Source organism: Monomorium pharaonis, chromosome 5 (assembly GCF_013373865.1).
Source record: "Monomorium pharaonis isolate MP-MQ-018 chromosome 5, ASM1337386v2, whole genome shotgun sequence".
Lineage (NCBI taxonomy): Eukaryota > Metazoa > Arthropoda > Insecta > Hymenoptera > Formicidae > Monomorium > Monomorium pharaonis.
The window spans coordinates 13,965,668-13,991,523 of NC_050471.1; the positions used below are offsets into that span (position 1 = coordinate 13,965,668).

Below are 25,856 nucleotides of genomic sequence, written 5' to 3' on the forward strand. Positions count from 1 at the left end.
AAAGTTCTTGCAAATGAAAGCGACGAAGAAAGTAGTGCCTCAAATATCCTTATATATCCTTGTTTTATCCATTTCCTTACATACATAATTCTTATTGCCTACACTAGGAAAAATGTTTTGTTATACGAACCAAAACAATTAGTTAAAATATGCTCAACTGTTTAGTTGATGTAAACAAATATATTTTATGTTTACATTTTGTTCTTATAACGTAATACTTTTGTTATAACCAAAAAGCTGTAACTGTATGAATTTCATTATGGAAAACAAAAGTGTTTGGTAATGTGGATTGTTTTATTGCAAACTCTACTGTAATATTTTTTAAGTATATAAAGTCTAAATTTTAGTGCATAGAAAAACAAAATTGTATTTATTGGGTATTGGGGGCATTATTTTAGTTTATATAAAATAAAATTTTATTATGCAGTTTCTATGGGTAAATAACTTAAAATGCTTAATTTTTGTTTGTGAAGTCTAACTACAGTTTTACCAAAAATGCATTAACTAAAGAGTTTTGTTAGACACTAACTTATTTTTCCTAGTATAGTCCTTATATTCCTGAACTTGAAACACTCAGAAAAAATAAATAAAAATTAAGAAATGCGTATTTGAAATATGATAAGAAAAATATTGGCTATAAATTAATATTTCGTTTTAGTAATTATTATATAATTTCATAACATATATGCAATTCTTAATTTAAAATTATAAATAAGCCATAATATTTATTTTGTCTTATTCAAGTACACGTTTTTTAATATGAATCACTCCTTTCTGAGTGCATATATACCTGTGCGTTTGCAACATCGATCAAATTGTTACATATAGAAATACTAGTTAATTTTTCTATATAATATAAATATTGTAATTATTTAATTAGTTAATAAAGTGAACATATTCTTGTTCAAATATCAAAATATTGGTTAAATATGAAATATTTATTTATTTATTAATTTTTTTTCAGATAAAACCAAGAAGCAAAAACCTAAGACTCTGCCTCCGTCAGGCTATAAAAAAGATAAGGAGAATAAGGAAAAAACGTCTAAACAATTAGGTAAAATACTAAATTATTCTCCATTTGCCTTTATGTACAAGTTTTTACGTGCGTACACGTTGCATAAATATACGCATATTGTGCAACAAAGTGTTTTCAACCACTATTTTAATATTACAATTATTACATATTATAAATTTATTTAAATTCCATAATTATACCTAAATTTTGACATTTTTGTATTTAAAACAATAATTGACAAGATCGCGGTTTGTATAACACAATTTAAAATCGAGAAAGGTTCATAGACGGTCATAGCAAGATTTTAGTGCTGAAATAATGTTTCTTGTGTGATTTTTAAATACATTTTCTAATTCATTGATTGTCAATTGATACTGTGATATTACTTTTCTAATTCAATTTAAAGAGTTGTATTGAGGCCGAAAGTAACGGCGCACTATTCAATGAATTAGAAAATATACTTAAAAATCACACAAGAAACATTTCAGCACTAAGATCTTGCTATGACCATCTGTGGGGTTTTTTCGATTTTCAATTCCTGTATTTGTTCTTATTAATTTTTAAATAATACTCTTATATTAATCCTTTTATTATATACATTATTATTTTATTATATTACGTTTGTTATCTCAATTGATGTGCTTTCTGAATCTTGTTTATTCAAATTGAAATCCACATTACCGTTTCACTCTCCTTGTATTATTTTGTTGTTATTTTGTAATACTTATCTGTACTGTTATTATTTTTATACAGTTTACAATTCTACAATTTTAATATTCTAATGAAAATAATTTTAAGAGTTACGCTGAAGTTTGAAAATAAAAATAAAATATAAATTTTTCTCAACGTAAACATGGAAAAAAACACTTAACTAATTAAAATTGCAGAAACAAATCGATTTATGTTCCGACGTTTGTAACATGCACATCTTTTGAATATTAACACGTTACACGTGCATGCGTGCGTACGCGTGTCAATGTGTTTTTTTTTAATTATAAGTGTAGCATAGTGGAAAATATTTTTTACAGATTTAAATAATGAGTCCAGCGACGAGGACAACTCCGTCAGTGAATCTGGTAATTTTACTTTTTATTTTAACGGAAATGTTAATTTTTTATTTTTATAAATTTTTTATGGCCATCACGAGCGATACAATTATTAATGTAAGACATGTTATATGTGCAAATTTACTGTAAATTACAAATAAAAATATTGTTTTAATAGTGACAACTGAAGATACACGTGCAACCGATACAGATGAAAATCGAGAAAAAATAAACTCTTCGATAAAACATGCGATACTTTCTATATTTAGTTAACGTGTTGCAAATAATATTATTGACAATAATTTCAAAATGTTATTTGCAACCAGTAAATTCTTATTCTCATTTTAGATAGAAATACATCATTTAAGGATCGCCGATCAGTTCAAGTACAAACAAGCCTGAGCAAAGACAAAGGTGTGTTACTATATAATATTACGATAATGTATGTAGCTATTTATGTTCTTTTTTGGCAAATTGTTGAAACTGCGGTCAGTTGAGAAATGTACAGTTTTGATACTTTGCAACTTAATAGGCCTGGGTCACTATCATATATTAATTTTATTTTTCTCTGAAATTTGGCATTTTTTATTATTAATGCTACTTCAAAAGTATTCTTAAGAATGTACTTTTCTTGTGTAAACGTTGTGATGTGTAGGTATAAAATGTGATACAATTTTAGCTGTTTAAACAGTTGGTGTATACACAGGTCTAACCAAACCCAAATAGTAAAACGCCTGTTATATTTACAAAATATGTGCGTAAACTCGTGACAAGTGTTTGTGCAAATAACATATATGTAAAGCTGCGTCCGTAAATACTCAGCAACAGTATCGTATTTGTTTCAAGCAACGGTTTATTCGATATTTATTATATTTTTGCAGCAACAGTTTACACTTAAAAGTTAAGTTGTGAACAGTTTACTTATTATCGATGGAAATATATTACATATGGTTGCTGCAAACATTTTGCAGCAATGATTTACACGTCTTTACTGTAAAAACACCAGAAATATGAATCTTAGACGAAGTTACGATTTATCTTACGTAATATTTGTAGCGATAATACATAAATTGTTTTCAGAAATAGGTTTGTATGATTTTACACACTTACGTTTTGCTATCTGACTATAATTACTAATATAATCTATAGTTTTCTTTTTTCTATTATTAGCATATAATTGACGTTTTTTTCCTCTCTGATGACTCAGGCCCTTTAATTCAGCCCCAGATAAACTGTTATTAACATTTCGATGTGTATAGTACTTTTAAGGTTTACTATTTGTCCTTTCAGAGTCCTCTGACAATTTGCGTCTTATTTTCGGATGCGTTGGCGCGTGACTATTCATGGACAGGACGGAAAAATACATTTGCCTTCCAAGGAACAAAAATGGCTCAAACTCTCATTGGTATATATTATAACTTATATGTGCACATATTCTTATTATTGTGTGAATATTAAATTAATGTATGATATATTATAATTGTACAGAGACGGTTTTAAAAGACCACCCTAACACAACCCGGAGTGAAATAGAAAAAAAAATTATGGTATGGTTTCACCATGCCGGTGATAGATGGAAAAGAAGAAATTCTATCTATGTGGGATCTACAGCTGCATCTCAAGAAAAAAGTACTACATAATACTACCACATAATGCTGTTTATCTTTACCATGTTATTTTCTTTAACCGAAATAAAACTAAAATTTATAAAAAGAGACGTGTTCATATTACTAGTTATTGCGAGGAATATCACATGCCTCGGTAGTCGAATTGGTTAGGACACCTTTACGGAATATGGGAGATCCAGGTTCGAATCCTGGCTGAGGTATTATTTTTCATAATACTTTAGTTTTTTTAGGGTTTTGCGGTGGGAGGAATCATAGACGCTTGTTTGCATCAAAAATTATTAAATTGTTTATTTAATTGTTAATTAAACAATTTTTGAACAGCGTAAACCAAATGCATATTTGTGAATGTGTAAATTAAATTATTTTTATTTTGTTTAACATAAGATTTATAAAACTTCTATCACAGGACATTCGTACGAATCCTACAGAATTTCGTCTCGAATCGTTACTTTTATGTTATTGTTGACCTCGTTGAATCTCTATGCGGCTTATACAGCCAATATCGTGAGTTTGTTGCAGTCTGCCATAGATTTTATCAAAACTTTTGGATCTCGTAAATAGTTCTTTACAACTGGGTGTACAACATGTAGTGCACAACAAATATTATTTCAAGTTCGGTATAACATCGAAACCGTAAAATTAATATAAAATTTTTTTTTAAAGAAGAAATGGTATAATCTTTAGAAGTATTATTTGTAATGTCTGTTATTACGTAATAAATTTTAGTGATTATAGAATTATTTGTTTAGTACGAGTAATATGTTAATATGCTAAGACACAATAATCGATTTCTTACAAGGAATTTTTACTCTGGGCATTTTCGAAAACCAGATAACACACAATGTTTAAAATCAGGACATAAGACGATTTATTATGCGGTGTTATTACATTTTTAATGTTTTAATAAATATTTTAGCACTTTTAATTTAAAATTGCTTGAAAAACATACTGATGAATATAATTTCCGTATTCATATAGTCGATCCTCAATTCTCAAGATCGGTCTGTTTTTATCTCACGTATGGTAAAACTCGAAACAAAGAAAGACTAATCTTGAAAAATTAGGAACGACTATAAATACAGAGTCTGTTGTAACTCGTAATTGCTGCTTTCAGGGAGTTCGCAATTAGTGGACGTATGAGCTCTCGGTGAGCTTATATGGAAGCTTTCTGGGAACTACTTTGAAGCTTGCAGGAGCTCTTAAAACATGATTTCTGAACTTCCTTTGAGCTAAAACATAGTTCTCTGGGAGCTTATATGAAAGTTCCTCGGGAACTACTTTGACGCCCGCAGGAAGCTCTTAAAATATGATTTTTGAATTCTTTGCAAACTAAAATAAAGCTCCCAGGGTGTTATTTATTCGCCTCGCAAGGAAAGATGAGGATATCGCGGTGAACTAATACGGTCTACACTGAATATTGAGATAAATATCTTTATTGCTAAACTCTTTGCAGATCGACAAGCCCGTCCGTTCGCTATCGGGGCTTGCGAGCGACTGCCCCCTCTTCTCCGCGCTCCACCGAGCCGATCTCAGTCAAACATAGGACGATCGCGAGCTCGGTCTCGCTTCCTGTATGTTTCCAGGACACAGGGAGTTCATATGGAAGTTTCCCGGGAACTATTTTGAAACTTACAGAGAGCTCTTAAAACATGATTTCTGAACTCCCAGCGAGCTTAAATAAAACTCTCAAAGAGCTCTCAAAAGCGGACATAGCAGCTGCCAGAGAGCTCCGTGCGAATTTTTTGGAAGCTTAAATGAAGCTTATGAAAATTTTGTAAGCTCCTCGGGAGCTCCCCGTGCTGTATGGGTTAATGCCTCATTATCAAATGATTTCTCTGTAAATGCACACTCACTCTCTTCTACAAAATTTGTATCTTTTATAGCATTCAAGTTTGAATTTCTTTCTCTGATTTTATTAAATATAAATTTTTTAATTTAACAAAAATATTGTCATAAAAACACATTATTAAATATCAGAATATCAGAATAAAATAATTTGAAACTTGCCATTGATTGAAGTTGTATCAATTTCTGATCCGCTTGAACTAGCTTGTGCTGCTGGTCTACAACCGTACAATAATTCTAATTCATTATAAAACGCACAATATGATGTAGCAGTTCGACTAACACTGTCTCTTCGACATTTGAAATAAGCTGACTTTAAATTTTTTAATTTTAATTTCATTTGGTCTGTTGTTTTTGTATAACCTTGTTTTCCCATTTCTGGTTCCAGTATCTTAAATATCTTAGCATGTTTATGTTTCTTGCCCATAATTGCTAAAATTTGTTTTTCTATGCATAATTCCAAAAAAGCACGAGTTTCTTGTTCTCCCCAATTTTGACCTTTTTTTTTGGCATTTTCACAAACTTTGGGATACGTAAAATTTTTAATACGCGGCCTTAATACACCATCGTTTACAGCGCTAGATGTTTATTTAATACACGTACTATTTGATACGATACGCTTTCTTCATACGTATCGTACCAACTTAGTACGTTAGCGTTTACACCATCGTATTAAATTAATTTAGTACGAATATAGTGCTTGATACGCGTATCAAATAATCGGTGTAAACATGGTCATTACGCGTGAGATGCACGCAATGTGAGAGAAGTGATCGTACTTATGTTCCAACGTATTTATTCCAATGTTTTACAGACTAACTGTTAGTAGCTTGATACAGAAACAGAGACTAACACTAATTATCAAGAGATAATTAGATATACCCATAGATAGCGCTAGCTGTCAATGTAGTTACCGTCAAACCGCGTCATTGGCGCCATTTTCTTGTTTTGACATCTGATAAAAATTTTCAACTCATAACAATACAAGTTTCATACAATAGCATAGTTTTTAATAGCGTTGAACATGTCGAATTTTGTGCCTGGAAACTACGATTTGCGGATAGCATTGATTTTCTGTTACCATTTAAAGAAAACTGCTACAAAATCGCATCGAATGCTTGTCAAAGCTTACGGTGTGCATGCTCTTGGTAAATTCACAGTGCTTTGAATGGTTTAAAAAATTCAAAAGTGGCGATTTTGACGTGAGAAACGAAAAACGTGAAAGACCACCGAAAAAATTTGAAGACAGCGAATTGCAAGCATTGTTGGATGAGGATGACGCTCAAACGCAACAATAATTCGCGGATCAATTAAATGTGACACGAGAAGCCGTCTCCATACGTTTGAAAGCCATGGGAAAGATTTAGAAGATGGAAAAATGGGTTCCACATCTGACTGAAAGATAGCAGGAAAACCGAAAAACCACTTGCGAAATGCTGCTCGCCAAGTACAAAAAAAAAGTCATTTCTCTATTGAATTGTGACTGGCGATGAAAAATGGATATATTTTGAGAATTCTAAGCGTAAAAGATTATGGGTAACTCCAGGCAAACCACCGACATCGATTGCAAGGCCAAATCGCTATGGACGGAAGACAATGCTCTGTGTTTGATGGGATCAGAAGGGTGTGATCTATTATGAGCTGCTGAAACCTGGCGAAACCGTTAATATTGAACGCTACCGGCAACAAATGATCGATTTGAATCAAGCTTTGCGTGAAAAACGACCAGAATATAAAAAAAGACACAAAGTGATTTTGCTTCGTGATAATACCATCACACACAGCCAAAACCGGTCAAGGAAACGATTGAGGCGTTTGGTTGGGAAATACTTTCACATGCGGCTTACTCACCAGACTTGGCTCCATCCAATTATTACTTATTTAAATCGATGGGACACGCACTTGCTGAGCAGCGCTTCACGTCTTACGAAAATGTACGAAAATGGCTCAATGACTGGTTTGCCTCAAAAGAGGAACAGTTTTTTTGGCGTGGCATCCACAAATTATTAGAGAGATGGGAAACATGTATAGCTAGCAATGAGCAATACTTCAAATAAAATATTTTTTATCATTTTCATACAATAAACGTGTATCTTCTATACAAAAAAATTTCGGTTTCATATTTACATACCTTGTACGTTGCAAACTGTTCATAACATTCGTAAACCTTGTATCGAAACTATATACTTGAATATGTGTTTTGCTCCTGCACGAGTTTTTTCTATGTCTTTTAAGGTCCGTATACAATGACCAGTTTTAGAACGTAATAGTAGACTGTAAAAAACTTATTTCCAGTTTAGAAAGTCGTAGCAGTAGCCGTAAGCGAAATGAATTAATTCCATTTCGCTACTGTCTACGGCCTACGGCATGCATCTTGCAGAAAAGGCCAAAAGTACAGTCAAAGTAAAAGACACAGTCCAATTTTTCTTATATCCATATTATTTAAACTCCTCACTATGATAACTGATAAAATTAGGCTCATTCAACACGTTTTTGCGCATACCTAAAGTGCGCAAATTATCTTGTTACTACTACTATTATTGTGGATAGACAAGGTTGTAAAAATTACGCTACTGCATACGTCCTACTACTTTACTGCCTACTGCCAGTCCTATTGTACGGATCTTTAGTGCTCCAAGCCCTAAAGTCAAAATTTACAAAGTTGCAGCTCCAGTTTAACAATTAAATTTTAGAAACTTTGAATAGCCGTAACTTTGTCAGTTTTCACTTTAGTGTTTCGCATTTTGCATTTCGGAGCGCACATTGTAACCCTTGATCTGTGTACCTTGTTAGAAAACAGCTCGAGTCTGTATGATTATATATGTCAATGGTCGATTCTACGAAAAATGTTTCACTTTTTACTCAAGACATTTTTGAGATATATTTTTTAATTTCGATGTATAATGAATGAATAGTTGCTCAAACCAAGTATTTATGATCGCTCTGTCACATGACAAAATAATTTTTTCACCATTTTGCTTACGATCGATGATACGATTTCTAAACAATTTCAACCAGTTGGACGTGGTTTGAAAATCTTTTCTTTTGATCTATTGAAATTGAGAAGGACAGTAATAGCATATGAGACTTTCTATAAATCTTTTATTGTCCAGCTGTCAGTGTTTAGGCGCCCACATATTAATCTCGGATAAAAAGGCCATGCACTGCTATTGTTCGATCAACTAATCGTTTTTATAACTTTGTGACCCTATGTTGCTTATTTATCAAGTTGTACATACGACTGGACTCTTTATAATCGATCTCACGACCTAATATGACAAAATGTAGAATTCATTAATTACCTCTCAAGTAGGCGCACAAATAATGAATTTATTTAAACTGCTTATCTCTTTATATGTATGTTATTAGCGTTAATGTTTAATTTTTAAATTAGATAATATTTAACTGAATTGTTAAAAATTCAACTTTATATAAATATTCAATATATTAAATAAAATAGAAAAAAAATTTTTATGAAATGATTTATTTCGGACTCTCTGAAGAGTGCCGGGGTATTTTCCAGGGACCACCAAACCCCTTACATCCTCCTGCTTTCCATCATCGCAGTTGTTTCTATTACATCCAAAATAAATAGTACAAAATTTTACATCTCATCTTCCTTGTCGCGCCCTGGCCATTGTGCAGCCTTATATACACTTTCCCTCCCTCCCTTCTATATCCACCTACAATTTCTCTTACCATACCCCCTCCTCCCCCAGCCCTTTCCTCTTTATCCTTTCCATCCTCTACCTCCCAATCTCTTGCACCCCCTTTATTTTTTCCTTTCCTTTATTTCTTTCGTCCATGTCCGCACCTTTTTCCACCCTTCCCCCCTCGTCCTTCCTTCCCTCCTCGTCCATCTTCTTCCTCCGTTCTCCTTTGGCTCTTCGATAGACTTCTGCTTCCATCTCTCTCTCCACTCACCGTCCTACATAATCATCTCAACAGCTCGTCCCTGAAAAAAAATTTTTTATGTATTACATAAAAATTATTTTATTTTACATTTTTTATAACAAATGAATAAATTAAGACTACCTTAAATGTTAATGTTAATTTTATTTAATTATTGTACATCTTATGTAGCGTGCATAAAATTTATTGCATCCTGTGCGTGTACAGATACAAAAAGTATATAGTAATTAAGAAAAAAAAAATTTTTGTAAACAACGATCAAAAGCGAATAGAAAAAAACAATCTATGTTAAAATTAAACACCAGACAAAAGTCACGTATCGTATAACGTTCTTTTAGGAATAACTTTTAACCGTCAAAATCCTAATTGATGTAAGTAATTATTAATCAATAAAAATCTAACTTTTCTTTCCATGTATAAAGGAACAGAGATTAATAATTTTATTGATATGTTACAGCTATTACCTGTTAAATTATTTGTCCATTAAGTTAAAATTTAGTCGAAATCACTTTTATTAATAATAAATACAATAAATAAGGCCTTATATTAAATGGAAAAATATTGTATGATTTTTTATCATTATAAAAGAGATTGATTTATATTGTTAAAAAACTATTCGCTGATATTTATTTACATATTTAAAATTCACATAAAAACCTGAAACGTTTCACAATATCAACAGATGAACTATAAGATTAGATCAAAACCATCAACTTAGGTCAGTTGTGTTGTTTGTCCTTAGAAAAGGATGCCATTTGCGCGTTGCAGCCTGCGCTCCACTGCGTGACGAAGGCTCAGCCGACGATAATCTTCATAATAACAGTGGTCTAGCTAAAGCAATTGTTTTAAATTCGATACATTCGATCAAATTTTTTACCTTAAACTCATAAATGCATAATAAATTAGAATTTGAATTCTTGTTACGAATTCAAGAAATATATTATATTTCTTTTCTCAAGATTGTATATTTATATTATTAGAGAAATAATTAGAGAGGGTGAGAGAGAGAGAGAGAGAGAGAGAGAGAGAGAGGGTGAGAGAGAGAGAGAGAGAGAGAGAGAGAGAGAGAGAGAGAGAGAGAGAGAGAGAGAGAGAGAGAGAGAGAGAGGGAGAGAGAGAGAGAGATTGATTGATTGATCTTTTATTAGCTTACCCAGCTATTTTCAATACATATATATACAATTTTATACTACATCATTAAAAACAAACTCTTTTAGCATTCGTTTAAACATTTCTAAACGATTACAATGTTTAACTTCGGGTGGTAATGCGTTATACATTAACACACCCTCATAAAATAAACTTTTTTGCGCGCTTCTTGTTTTTCGAAATTCAATAACAATATCCCCTGTCTGCCTAGTTTCGCGTTCTCCTTCTACTATTCTAAGTCTATTACTAAATTGCTCCGGCATCATATTATTTAAAATTTTAAAAATAAATATGCACGTGCTGTAATACAGCCTTTGTCTTATGGTCATAAATTGCAACGCTTGGTGCATACATTTAACTTTGGTACGTCTGTCACATTGCAATATGACTCTCATAGCTTTATTTTGCGCTTTTTGGAGCCTACTTAACTGTGTATCTCCCATATCTAATAGTAGCGTCGCACAATACTCAAAGTGAGGTGCTACATTTATTTTGTATATCGTACATCTAGTGTAAGCCGAGATAAAGTTTCCTATTCTATTTAAAAAACTTATTTTCTTCCCTATTTTCTTTAGCATGTAATCACAGTGACCGCTAAATCTAAGTCTATCATCAATAATTATACCCAAGTACTTTATTATTTCTACACGCTCAATCTCATTTCCATCCAAACATCTCACAGTAGTATTGCCTCTCAATTCTTTTCTTATCCCTCTAACTAACATATATTTTGTTTTCCCCGCATTCATCTTCAGTTGATTAATATTCATTCATTCCTCCACTACGTTAAATGCAATATTCAATTTCCTTTCTATCTCCGCACTACTCTCACCTGTTACATATATTAACGTATCGTCCGCAAACATTTTTATATTACACACATCCGAGCAAACGTTAACAATATCATTCATATATATTATAAACAACAATGGGCCCAATACCGAACTCTGTGGCACTCCGTATTCCGTAGTCAGTATCTTAGACCATTTATCATTAAATTGAACTTGTTGCATTCTATCTTTTAAGTACGACCTAAACCATTCTAGAACTGTACCTGTAATACCATAATTTCTCTAATAATCTTCCTCTATCAATTGTCTCGAAAGCCCGTTTAAGATCTACAAAAATAACTCCTACTATTTGTCTCTCACTAATAATCAATTTCCATTCATCTATAACTGTTTGAATTGCTGTTTCACACGAATAATTTTTCCTAAAGCCCGACTGATGTTCCGTTATAATATTATTAATTTCTAGGTATTCTCAATTTGCTTTTTAACTATTATCTCTAATACTTTTTCATATATTGGTAATATATTAATAGGCCTATAATCACTTGCCCTCTTAGGTTTCTCTACTTTTGGTATTGTGTGAGAGAGAGAGAGAGAGAGAGAGAGAGAGAGAGAGAGAGAGAGAGAGAGAGAGAGAGAGAGGTGTTCATTGAGTACCCTAGACTAAATCTTTTAAGAGAACTTACAAAACACAAAAATATAAAGATCAAAAGTAAATAATGACGATAATAAAAAATTACTGTATGTAGTAAAGAGAACAGAATAAAACATGGCACATAAAAACGCAAAATAAATTACAAAAATTAAAACTTACATCCGTTATACAAAGCCAAAAACAATATTTAAAAAAATGAAAATAAGATAAAATGACATAAAGGCGCTAATAAAGCGAAAATAAAACTAATGTATGGAAATTAGCTCGACGCTACCGCAGGTGATGGAAGAATTCGTTTAAGAATGTTCAGTTTTTCTGATTTCATGATAACAATGAAGAAAAAGAGAGGAAGAAAGTAAGTATATAAAGAATAAAAATTTGGACAATTGTTATTATTACTTTTATATTTTTATTTGTTTGCGATAAGATAAATACAAAGATTGATTTAAGTAAGTGTTGCTTCTTAAAAACTATTATATTATGCACACACATTCAAACTTGAATCTGAATAGAGTAACGTCATTTAAACAGCCGTGTCCAATCCTTTCCACATTCTCACATAAAGATTTCAAGGTAGATTTGTAGAAAAATACTTTTCTGTCCACACCAAGAAGAAACAAAAATAGAAGAAACAAAACGATACATATTAATTACGTCTTATGAAGAAAATGAAAACCGTATTCATGCTTCTATCCAGAGATGTATACTTATTTTCTAAAGATCAAATTTAAAAAAGTTAAATAATATTACTAATTTTATGTACCTATATATGTATATGGACACGGAGAAAATATTCTATCGAAAATTGGTATAGTTGCATACTAACGAAGTAATGAACTGGCATTATTGTGTACGTTTATTATTGTAAATTGTAATTAGCTTTTATAATAAAAACTGGCTGTGAATATATTACTTTTTAGATTAAAACCATATACCAATTTTATTCCATTTTTCATTGTATTTGAAAAGCAAATTTAGCAAAAATATTAAATGGTAAAATTCTATTTTATTTTAAATTAATTTTATACTAAAAATTTTAATTGACAGTTAAAATATAAAAAATAATATCGTAAAGTCTAAAATTTCATAGTTATTATATCAATGGCTACTATAATTTATTAGCGAATAACTTATTAATAAATGTGCAATTTTTTTGTCATCACAAACGATTATTTTATTCCAAAAATATAGATATGAGAAATGTAGTTATGTCTATAAATGTTTTCAAATGTAATTTGTCTTCTTTAAATTATAATTGTTTCTTTATTTTATTTATTATTTTATATTTTTAAGCAATATTATTTATGCGAGAGAGAAAAAGAGTGAGTAAAAATTAATTGCATGATGGAAGGCGAATGACCACATTTTTATATATCCCATACCAAAATTTAGTACATTGCATTTTAAATAACAATTGACTTTTAATTTGAAAGAGAAAATGGTGATTTTTAATAACTATTTAATAAATTCCCGGGAAAAAATGTATATATCTAATTATATATAATTTTGTATAACTTTGTAGATTTAATTACGTATGGATTTTGACCTGATCTAATTAGATCTAATTAGATCTACAAAGTTATACTAAATTATATATGTATATAATTAGACATATACTCATTTTTTCCCGGGCAGAGAGAAAAGTTTTTTCGAATTTAATAAATTTTCTTAAAAAGGATTCGTTACCAAAGCTAAAATTTAGCCATGACAGCTAAGATGTGTCTTTAAGATGTAATGAAAAATACATATGTCCCAAAAGCTCACTACGATAGCATAGGTTGATTCGTTTTCTGTCACCGTGGGTGGTCTGCTTATGTAGCCTTTGGAGTGTAAATTGCATTAGGAGAAAGGTACCGCGTGCGTCACCTAGCGGCAATCCGCGAACTAGATACTTTTTAAATTTATATAATATAGAATAATGTTAGGAATTTAATTACATTTACCATAATTGTGATTGCATTTATTATATAAAAATGGTTAATTCGATTGACTATTTCTATTTGATATTCTACTATATATTATTTTAAATTATTATAATTTATAGTAAAATTTTTATCCTGTTTGGCACAACTATACACTGAAAAAAATAATCGAGTGAAGACAACCAAGCGTCGGAGTTACGCAAATTTAGTTGCACAAACTGATATCGAGTCAAATTGACTAAAATTCAAATTAATTCTACAATGTGACGTAGTTATTTGTACTCTAAAATTTAGTCAACAGTAAAAGGTTAACTGAACTCAAACGTAGTTATATGTACAATTTATAATGTTATTTGAACTATCAGAATTATAATAACTTTACCTCTGCTTGGAGGGTCAAATCAAACTGACAATAAGTACATTGAATTCATTATTTGGATAATTAAACATCTGCGTAATAGATTTAACTAAAAGAAATCTTAAGGAAGAAAGAAAGAAAGAAAGTTATAGCAACTTCTTTAATTTTGTTGATGTGATAATATGCAGAATTCAATTTATTCTGCACATTTTATTCTGCAATCATTGTAAGGAATAATCAAGAACACTCATGCTAGAGTTAACGTTTTATATAACATCATCGCTTGACAATTGCAGAACAAAACTTCTTTTTGGAGTAAGTTTCATTTGACGATCACGGCGACGTGAGGTATATCTCCCTTCTGTTATTTTTCAGTATATAGTCGTCATTAGACAGAAAGAAGAAAAACGCTCGCATCGACGCGATCGCCAAGTAAAACTTAGGGCCATCACACACGAAATGACATAAGCTGCATATGCACAGCATAAGACCGTTGGATTAATCAGCTCCTAGCATAAAATTGCCATATTGATTTATATAAGATGCTCATTGGCTCAGCGTTCTTATACTATGCATATGCAGTTTAATTATGTCATTTCGTGTGTGACGGTCCTTACTCTTGTTCGCATGCACGGCAAGATATGTCCTGCCTCCAATATACATATAGAACGCGTAATCTATTGTTTGGAAATATTTTCTGTTTCGACGCAATTTTCTACTCTATGCTTATATATATCCAGGGTTCTAAATAATGCATTACTTTTTGTAATGTGTTACGGTTTTATTAAAAAATATTTTTTCGATAACTAATGCAAAGATCCTTAATTATGCATTACTTTCTTAATAAGTAATGCGATTTTTTTCATTACGCATTACTTTTTTAATAATTTAATGAGTAAAGAAATAATTATTTATTAAAAAATTAATAAGTAATACATTATTTTTTAATTTGCATTTTCATTACCCTGTATATATCTATAAAAAAAGCATCTACCATTCTCGCTCATTTGGCGAGCGAAATAAAAGACGCGCGCGACGCGCGATGTTGGACGCAATCGTTCACGCACCATTGTATCCTCGCCAGCTTGAGAGACGTCCCGTGTGGTTATAACCTTTTTCACGGGCGGATTTTTTTTGCCATTCTCAAGAAGAGTGGATTCGTTTCTCAAGAGGATTCTCATTCAAAAGGAACTGTCTTAAAATTAACAGTTTCTTATAGTGGAATCTGCTTAATGCTGCGCTAATTATCACGCATTGGATCAGTGCTCGCTTCCCTTTTTTTCAAGGTTTAATCACTTTCCTGCAGTGCTGCTTTACGTAAATGTATATCTTGAAACGGCGGAGAAAATTATTATCACTACAGTAAGTATTGAGATTTATATTTTATGTTTATTAGTCACTCTTTGAAAGTTTCAAATAGAATGCAAAAAGTTTAACCTCTAAAACATGTCGTGTAGGGGGATTGATACTACATTTATTGATATTCCTTTCATATCGACGACATACATCTTTATGTTATTATGAGAAAATGAGTTCTAAAAATAGTAAAAATATGAATTCTAAAAGAAGCGAGAAAGAGCCCTGCGAAGAAAATTTCGTACATAAAAAATTAATAGAATGGCAGCTTGAAGAATACATAGATGCATTTGATCGTAAATATTGTTTTTTTTTGCATAGCTAAATATTATGCATACAGTTATGTTATTAAAACTAATTGTGTTATCTCGTCTTATTACAGGTGAGCATATAAACGAACCTGTTAGTTTTTTTAACGTTCCTAACGAAGTAATAGCAAATAAATTAATAAAGTTAGTTGGTCCCTATACAAGATTTATAATCGAAAGAGAGAAATTAAATACGTCACAAGTAAGTATTTTTATTGAAACTTTTTCTTACTATATTTTTTCATGTTTAATTGTCCATGAAAGAAGATTTCATAAGGATTAATTTCGATCACTAGTCTTGTGTTGCGATATTTTTTATTTTTATCTTTTTTGTATATAATCTAATTTATTTTATAATGTTTTTTTGTGATATGCTTTCGAAATATTTCGTGACTACAATTTGAATTTTTTATCCAACAGGAAAAAGATGTTGAACACACAAATACAATAAGTACATTAAAACAGTTACCGATACAACTCATAAATGATGAATCGCTAAATCAATTAAACACTTATGAAGAAACAGTACATTCATCTGATATTGAAAAAGTTGCTGGTACTTCAAATAGGCTACAAGCTGTGCAAAACAATAACTCTAGTAGTACTACAAACGATATAATATTTATAGATATAAAGGATGTAGAAGATTTTAACGATTTTTCGAAAAAACATTGCGATGCTTCTTCATCTCGGGAAGAATGTGATGAACATTCTAAGGAATTACAAAATGTTTCAATTTTATCTGATGTGTTAAAAAAAACATCGACAGGTCGTTTTATTTTAAAAGAATATGCAACACACGGTCATTTATCAGATAAATCTTCAAAATATTTGTCAAATTTAATTATTGATAATATTTTATGTGACAGTACAACGTAAGTAAAGTTTGTATTTTAAAATAAAATTAAATGTAATTATATTACACAAATTACATATTCAAAAGATATACATATAATTTTTATCTATGTCACAGTGTCATTAGGCCACACGATTTCTTGGAATATAAAAAACAAATAAAAGATATTTTTCCTTCGGAAGATCCTGACGTATATTACAGACCATCAATTCTTAAAAATTAGAATAATTCTAAGAGAATATATGTACCTGCTGGTGGTAGACTTTATGAGCGTTACAAAAACGTACTTAAAAAACATCGGAAACTCGAAAAATTATGTAAGGAAAACAAAAATGAAGTAGACATTGAACCTACTGAAAGTAAGCGTTATTTAAATATCGTAATTATATTTTCAGTGACAGTTTTAAGTACCGTTTTGTATTCCATTATTATTATATTTTCCCAAACATTTCTATTATTATTAAATTATGAAATTTTTAGATGGGTTAGAAGAAAGTTTGCAATGGCTAAATAATAATAAGGAACCCTGGGATGAAGTTAAATTTCATTGGAAAAAACTTCTAAGGTGCGTTATGAAAGATTAGTTGCAAAAGGCAAAGGGACTGTTGACGCATATATGACACAATTTTCACTGCTGACATGTTCCTTGGGACATGTATTAATAAGTATTGATTTTAACCAACTATATAATAAAAAGGAAACCGACATTTATTTAAAATGGCCTTTGTTCTTTGAACGATTTTTTGCTACTGCTTCCCAAAGAAATATAAATAAAGCAAGCGATTTGACTACTTTTTTAACGGAGGATTTATCAGATCGTGAGTACTTTTCTGCATTATTATGTTAGTAGGATGCTCCTTTAATATTTGTTCTATATTTAAAATATCTACTATATTGCTTAAATTTGCCGCTTTTATGCGAATAATGATTTTATAGCCAAAAAAACTTTTCTATGCATCTTTGTCTCAATATTATTTTTGTTTCTGCTTCCACATTTAATAATACTGCTTTTGCGTCATAAACATATGTAACTCATTTTAAAAATCATCGTATACTAAAGATAAATATAGAACATTATTTTTCCTTCAGATTCAAAAAATTTAACGCAAATTTTATTATTACCCTACATATTTCCACCTCATGGCAGTTGTGCTTATAAAAAAGGGAATAAAAAATATTTTTATAAACCAACAATTTCAGAATGTCAGAAAAGTTTAATTGTTCATGCCAAAGTAAGTTTGAACTTGTCTTTCTTTTTTACTTTAATATTAAATTTTAGAATATTTATTTACGGATATTATTTTTAAGTTTGCGATATACAACGTCTTCATAAAAAAAAAGTTGAAGATGCAATATCGAGATCGATGACAGTCCAACCATATATAATAGCTATTGGTCCAACATTGAAGGAAATCGTCAATTATTGTGTTATTGTCGATAAGGTCCGTTATGAATTCAATTCACCTTTAAAAGCGCTGCAAGTTCTATTTCAAATTTTTCATGTTTGTCATGCTGAGTATCCAATAGAATCCAGACACATTATGTATGTATTACAAAAAGTTTTATTCAAAATTGATACTGTATATGATAATTGTAGCAGTGATGTTCTACGAATTATAACTTTATTAAAAAAATCTGCTGCAAGCAATAACATACAAAACAATTAAAATTACTTTTCGTAAATTAGTATCCAATGTTTCATTGTCATGGTTTATTAATATTCCAATTTTTTCTTATAAAATTTACGTATTATTACTGTTATATGTAGTAAGTTTAACATTATTAGTTTTAATTTTTAATATTATTCATGTTTCGTAAAAATAAGTGCGTTCTATACTTATTTTTTACTTATGATTATTTAAACACAGAACAAGCAAAATTGATTTATGTAAAGTAAATAACTTGACTTCTTGAATTTTGGAAACCATGTCGTATTGTTGTCCAAGATGCCATTACACTGATAAATCTATCAAAGGTTTATCAATGCACATGAAATTAAAGCATTTTGGTACTTTTTGTGATCCCGTGTTTTGTAAGCAAGATGGATGTATCAGAATTTTTAGCGATATATATACATTTAAAAAACATTTAAATGCTAAACACTCAACTGCTGTAAAATTGTCGCCTAAAAAAGTAAATGTTCATGACACGTTTGAAGTAGATGTAAATGATAGTACTGTCGAAAAATTACATAACAATTTTTCACCAGCAGCGGTAGGTCTATGTACACTTGGAATAGATGAATTTAAAATTGCCTTAACTAAATCTGCATCAGAATTTGTGGCTAAGTTGTATTGTAATCCTAATATTTCAAAGGCAGCGATACAAGATATAATACAAAACACAAAAGAATTATTTAATTCGGATTTTCTAGATATTTTAAAACAAGTACATGTTAGCAGTAGTAACAATGATAATGATTTTAATAGCATGATTGAAGCTCTTTCAAATCCTTTTAAAAATTTGGAAACGGAATATCAAAGAGAAAAAAACTTAGAAAAGACAGGTTTCCTTATTCGACCTACTAAATTCGTAATAGGCGCAGAAGAATGTCCTAAGAAAATTCACAATACCATGACAGTAAAAATAAAAAATGTAACAGAAAACCTTATTCCACTTAGAAGCATCTTTAAGAAATTTTTAAAACTACCGAATGTTTTTAGTATAATAGAAAAATATATGAATAATTGTTCGACAGAAGAAAATATTACTTCATTCTTAAACGCTGAACTCTGGTAGAAAACAAAAGCTAAATTTCCAGGAAAGTTAGTGATACCAATTATGCTTTTTTACGATGATTTGGAGTTAAACAATCCTCTCGGTCTTCATAAAGGTATTAATAAAATTGGTGCAATTTATTGTAAGATACTTGCTATACCACCACAATATTCTTCAATGATAGAAAACATTTTTCTTGTTCAGCTGCATAAATCATCTCACCGCAATGTTTTTGGGATAAGAAATATTGTAACGCCATTAATTGAGGAATTAAAGTTTTTAGAGGATATAGGTATTTCCATTCAAAATAATCAATGTGCTCGACAAGTACATTTTACATTATCATTATTTGCGGGTGATAATCTCGGAATTCATACGCTTTTCGGTTTTCATGAAAGTTTTCGATCTAATTATTACTGTCATTTATGTCGTCTTAACAAACAAGTTTTAGAAATAACAACAGTTGAGGACATACAATACTCTAGAATAAAATCGAATTTTCAAGATGTGCAAAACAATAGCCACGGACTGAAAAGTGAAACAGTTATTCATGACCTCCCAAATTTTCACATTACTGAGAACGTGTATTGTGACGTTATGCATGATGTCTTAGAGGGAATTTGTCGCTATGTCATTATTAAAGTCTTACATAATCTCATAGATATTGACAAATTGTTCTCTTTGGAAATCCTAAACTGCAGAATTCGATTTTTTGATTATAAAAGCATTGAATCATCCAATTGTGTGCTTCCTTTTACTCAAGAAGCATTAAAAAAGGATGTTTTCATTTGTTCAGCTTCGGAAATGAAAATGTTACTTGAAAATCTCGGGTTTATGATAGGTGATTTGATACCTCAAAATAATAAAACATGGGATTTGTATTTAACTTTGCGAGAAATTCATTGCATACTTTTGAAGACTTGCATTACAAAAGATACAATACAATTACTAAGATCACTAATTTCGAAACATCATAGTTTATATATGAAAATTTTTAACGAACCTTTGAAACCAAAGTTTCATTTTCTCATACACTATCCTACAGTAATTGAAAAATGTGGACCTATTTATGCTATATCTTGTTTACGCTTCGAAGCTAAACATAAAGAATTAAAAGATTATGCTCGCGTTGTTCGGTCACGTAAAAATATTTGTTACACTTTAACTATTAGAAATCAAATTAGGTTCGCTCAAAGATTACAAGCAAAAAAAGGATTTGAGGATCGAATAAAATTTGGTTCGCATACATTAATAAAGCATATTCAGCAATTTTCGGACTATGACTTATTTAAATCTTTTGTAACCGAAGGCGAATTATATGAATATGAACACATTCTTTCATTTGTAATAATTAATGGAACTAGTTATAAAATAGACATGCTTTTAATTACTGATACAATAGATAACTTAGTTCAGTTCGGAAAAATTAAGTATATATTATGCAATAATAAGCGTGATATTGCGTTTCTTCTTTTGAATATGAAAACTAAAAGTTTCATTAGACATGTGCATGGATTTTCAATAGAAGATACATCAGAATGGTGTCTTCGTACTTTTAAGAGTTTAAATTATAATAAACCTTTGCATATACATATTTTGCCTGATGGGGAAACTTGCGTTCCTTGTTAACGTGTAATACTTTTTGATTCGTATTCTTATATAGCTATTAGTAATATGTCATTGCTATCATAACAATATTAATTCAAGAAGTCAAGTATTTTTATATTAAGTATTTTAATGCCAATACGCGCGCACAATTTTATTTATACTGATGTCTGTAACATAGAGGCTGTGTTACATCTTACATTTATAAACGCTTATGCGTATTGTACGAATATGTATAACATGAAAAACGTACGGATATTTTTAAATAATAGGTTTAACTTTGTATTGCAATAATCTTTGGAGAATATATCTTTATATTTTTATACACATGTGCATGTTATTTCTTATCCATCACAGTTTCATATTTATCATATTATTGACCTTAAAACAATCTCTTAAAACATGCTTCGTAAAAGCTTTTGCCTCATTCTGCAGAAAAAAGACTCCAATTGCTTAGCGACTGAACCAATTTTAATGTTTTATGTAAACTATTTCATTACGCAATAATAAATTCCAAAGTTATTAATTCGAATAAATGTACAGTTAAATGTATTAGCTTTTTAAAATTAACGAAGAGAGTGAGTGATGGAGTAGAATATTACAAGTATTTCAATCAAGAGTAAGATTAATATCGTAATATACTTGTGTATGGGTTAATATATATAAAGTTCTCTTAATACAGTTAACATGTTTTGCAAAATATTAAAGCTTTTAAAAGCGTGTAAATTGTATTAAACTCTCTTTATTAAGAGAAGCAAAGATATATATTGTAATATTAACCACACACTCGATTACAATACTTGTAATACTGGATTATTCCATCACTCTCTTTGTTAATTCCATTTAAAAGCAAATAGATTTAGCTGTACAATTATTTTAAATAAAAACTTTGGTAGTATTAGTATTACTTAACGGAATAGTTGAAAATAAAAATTGATTTAATTGCAAAATAAATGGAGCTATTTTTGTTTGGAGAATGAGGTAGATTAACGTTTCCATTTTTTCAATCAATAGTTAAGATGAATTCGCGCAACCTATAAAAAAGGCTAAAGAACATATAATATTATTCTACGCAACACTATAATTTACCAATTCAACTCAAGAAAAAAGTAAAATGTGCTCTATCCTTGATACATTCTATAACTTTACAGGGTTGTAGTTACTTTGCGGAATAGTTGAAACAATTTCGTATTACTACTTCCTTGTACTGTATATGTTACTTCATTCTGCCAATAAATGCTACTATGTTTGACTAAATAAGTACGTTTCTTTAACACCTCAACAATGTAGTGAGTCACCTTCATAACTAGCTGATTAAACTTTACTTTCAGTTGCTTTCATACAAAAAACAAGTTGAAGGAATAAAAAAATTTAGTTCAACTAACGGAGTAACTTAGTTGGCCATATACAACCCCGAAATTTAGGTTCAGTTAACTCGATTCTACTTCGTGTTACTAATCTTTTTTTTCAGTGTACATATATGGTTATTTACACTAACATTATAGCAATAATAACTATAAAAATGATATTTGCAACTATAATTATTTTATTATGCAATTATAATTGCAAATACTAGACAATTTTCTCTCAGTGCATATGCACACATAATTAGATATAATTATATGTTTTTAAATATAATTAGATTAAATTTTTAATAGGTCCCATTTAATGAATCACATTTTTGTGGTAGATATGGTAAATTAAAATATATTTTTATGAATAGAAGATTATTTATTTATACTTGTATTCATTTACACAACATTCTTATATAAAATATTTTATACATATGTAAAAAAATATTGCTCAAATTTTGCAATAAAAAAATCAACATTATTAATAAAAAAAAAATTTTTTATTAAAATTTGTCTGAAATTATAAAATATTATAAATTATAAAATTTATAATATGCAATAGAAATTATTATAATTTTCCCAGATAGCACACAGAGTTCAAAAAGAATTCAATTGTATGTCACCAATTATGTCACCAATTATGAATTCTTTTTTAGATCTTTTTTATAAAAATAATTCTTTTTGCATCTTAAAAAGAATTCATAATTGATGACATATTATTGAGTTCTTTTTGAATCTTTGTGCTATCTTTGTGCTATCTCTGTGCTTTAATTATGTGAACGATAAACTCTGTAAACGCGCGCATACATATATGAAAATAAAATTACTTATTCTATAATATAAAAATAGTATTTTTATGCAAATTTAATGCAAACACATTATTATATATATTTTAATCAAACATAAAGGTATACATACATATATATAATGATATCTAATTTGATACAATTATATATAAATTTGTATATAATTTAAATTGAAAAAATTCTGATATAACTTTGAATAATATGATATGGAGTTATATTTTGATATAATTATATACAATTATTTAATCAAAAAAGAATTCTAATATAATGCTGTATAATTCAATATGGGTTTATAAATATCTTGATATAATGATATACAGGGAGTCCCAGAGCATACTGGTCACTGTTCATAAAAAGGTAGATGGGATCGAGATGAACATAAAAGTTCAATATTGTTGTGGGTTTGGTCTGCTAATAATCAAGATATAAATTTTTTAAATTATGCGAATGAGAGCGCGCCTTGCGCGCCGAAGGAAGGGCTCGAGCCGCTCGAGCCATAGCACGGCCTACTGTTTCAAGCATTGGCTGCTGGCGGCGGCGGGGGAAAGAAGGAGAAGCGTGGCGTCGTCGCCGTTCCCACGTCTCGCCGCACCGCGCCCAAGCTCGCGTCGATGGCTGCTACGCACACTCGCGATTACATGACGAGATTATAAATTATTAATAAAAATAGGACAAATTTAAATCGTAATAAACTTTTGTAAATAAGAAAGTCGAAAGAGAGAAAGCGATGGAAACGTATGGAACCTGCAAATAATATAATATTTGCCGCATCAAATTCTCTCGTTTTTTATAGAATATTAAATTAACGAAGATTTATCACGATTGATTCTTTATACATTCTCCTTTCGTAACCATCTTATTAGAAAATTACGAAATGCACGAAATACTATCCCTAATATGCACTCTTTGTAAAATAACACGATAGAAAAATATTCACGTTTGATCTAACGACTTCAGGATAAATTATTCGATGCAACTTCTATGGTAATTATAAGTAATTAGAGATCAATGTTATGTCAAGTATCGTTAGTATGGTTAACTAGAAATGATTTTCGCTTGTATATGATAGAGAACTTCGAATTTCTTCTATCGTTAATACATTATAAGTCACTGAAAATCTGTCGTAATTAATAATGCAATTAAAGGTAAAAGAAACTCTGAATTCTTTTATTCATTATTGAATTTTTTATTTACTCTTGATTTGTATGTAAAATTGAACTTTGTACTTTTATACTTTGTAATTTAGCAGGAATATCTTTTCCTCTAAAGTATTTACAGAAACACGATAAACGTCATTTTCAACAACAGTTCCAATCAATATTATTAGAGTTTCATTAAATGTCATAAAATTTTTTTAACAAGATTACTATTTTTTAACATTTTTAACATTAAACACGATACGACACTCAGAAAGAAAGTATCGTGCTGATTATTCATCGCAGTTTTAGTGATAATTTTTGATATTTTTTTTTTTCGATCGTGTGTACACTAAAAATATAAAGAAATGATAATTGTTAAAATTTTATTCAAATTACACATAATGAAAGTAGAATAGTACAAACTAAAGATGTTGTTAAACGTGATAATATTTACTGTATTTGTGTGCTACGTAGTGCTTGAGAGAGAAAGAGGGAGGGGGGAGAGAGAGAGAGAGAGAGAGAAAGAGAGAGAGAGAGAGAGAGAGAGAGAGAGAGAGAGAGAGAGAGAGAGAGAGAGAGTAAGAGAGAGAGGGAGAGAGAGGTGTCATACTAAAATGCGCAAAATGCTTATCCATAGTATGTTACACTCTTTGTAATAACACAGAAAAATATTTCCTCTTGATGTAACGATTTCACGATAGCTTAGGCGCAATGCTACGATAATTATGCTCAAAAATTAATGTTCAATATCATGTATTGTTAACACAACGAAGGATTTTCTTTTATAACCATAGAAAACTTACAGTTTCTTCTACCTTTAATTGCATTATTAATTACGACAGATTTTCAGTGACTTATAATGTATTAACGATAGAAGAAATTCGAAGTTCTCTATCATATACAAGAGAAAATCATTTCTAGTTAACCATACTAACGATACTTCACATAACATTAATCTCTAATTACCTATAATTACCGTAGAAATTGTATCGAATAATTTATCCTGAAGTCGTTAGATCAAACGTGAATATTTTTCTATCGTGTTATTTTACAAAGAGTGCATATTAGGGATAGTATTTCGTGCATTTCGTAATTTTCTAATAAGATGGTTACGAAAGGAGAATGTATAAAAAATCAATCGTGATAAATCTTCGTTAATTTAATATTCCATAAAAAACGATGAGAGAATTTGATGCGGCAAATATTATATTATTTGCAGGTTCCATACGTTTCCATCGCTTTCTCTCTTTCGACTTTCTTATTTACAAAAGTTTATTACGATTTAAATTTGTCCTATTTTTATTAATAATTTATAATCTCGTCATGTAATCGCGAGTGTGCGTAGCAGCCATCGACGCAAGCTTAGGCGCGGTGCGGCGAGACGTGGGAACGGCG

At 30.1% G+C, this 25,856-nt stretch overlaps 1 protein-coding gene and 1 long non-coding RNA gene across 6 annotated transcripts in view; both read left to right on the forward strand.

Annotated features, from left to right (window-relative positions):
• The first annotated feature begins 965 nt into the window (after positions 1 to 965).
• Positions 966 to 5,782, forward strand: LOC118645825. Its single transcript, XR_004963439.1, has 3 exons — positions 966 to 1,054; positions 2,044 to 3,466; positions 3,550 to 5,782. It is a non-coding gene; the product is annotated as an uncharacterized LOC118645825 (long non-coding RNA).
• A 9,487-nt stretch (positions 5,783 to 15,269) lies between these two features.
• The window catches only part of LOC105834580 (protein hunchback), a 43,080-nt gene continuing 32,493 nt past the window's right edge, over positions 15,270 to 25,856 (forward strand). The window contains exons 1-8 of one of the 5 annotated variants that reach the window (XM_036287585.1): positions 15,282 to 15,683; positions 15,779 to 15,973; positions 16,060 to 16,187; positions 16,406 to 16,860; positions 16,959 to 17,200; positions 17,322 to 17,659; positions 17,931 to 18,073; positions 18,150 to 18,283. The gene's annotated coding sequence lies outside the window, so the exon portion shown is untranslated. Of the gene's footprint in view, positions 15,684 to 15,778; positions 15,974 to 16,059; positions 16,188 to 16,405; positions 16,861 to 16,958; positions 17,201 to 17,321; positions 17,660 to 17,930; positions 18,284 to 25,856 lie in introns of all 5 variants that reach the window. The other 4 variants (XM_036287584.1, XM_036287587.1, XM_036287588.1 and 1 more) reach the window with 4 other exon arrangements.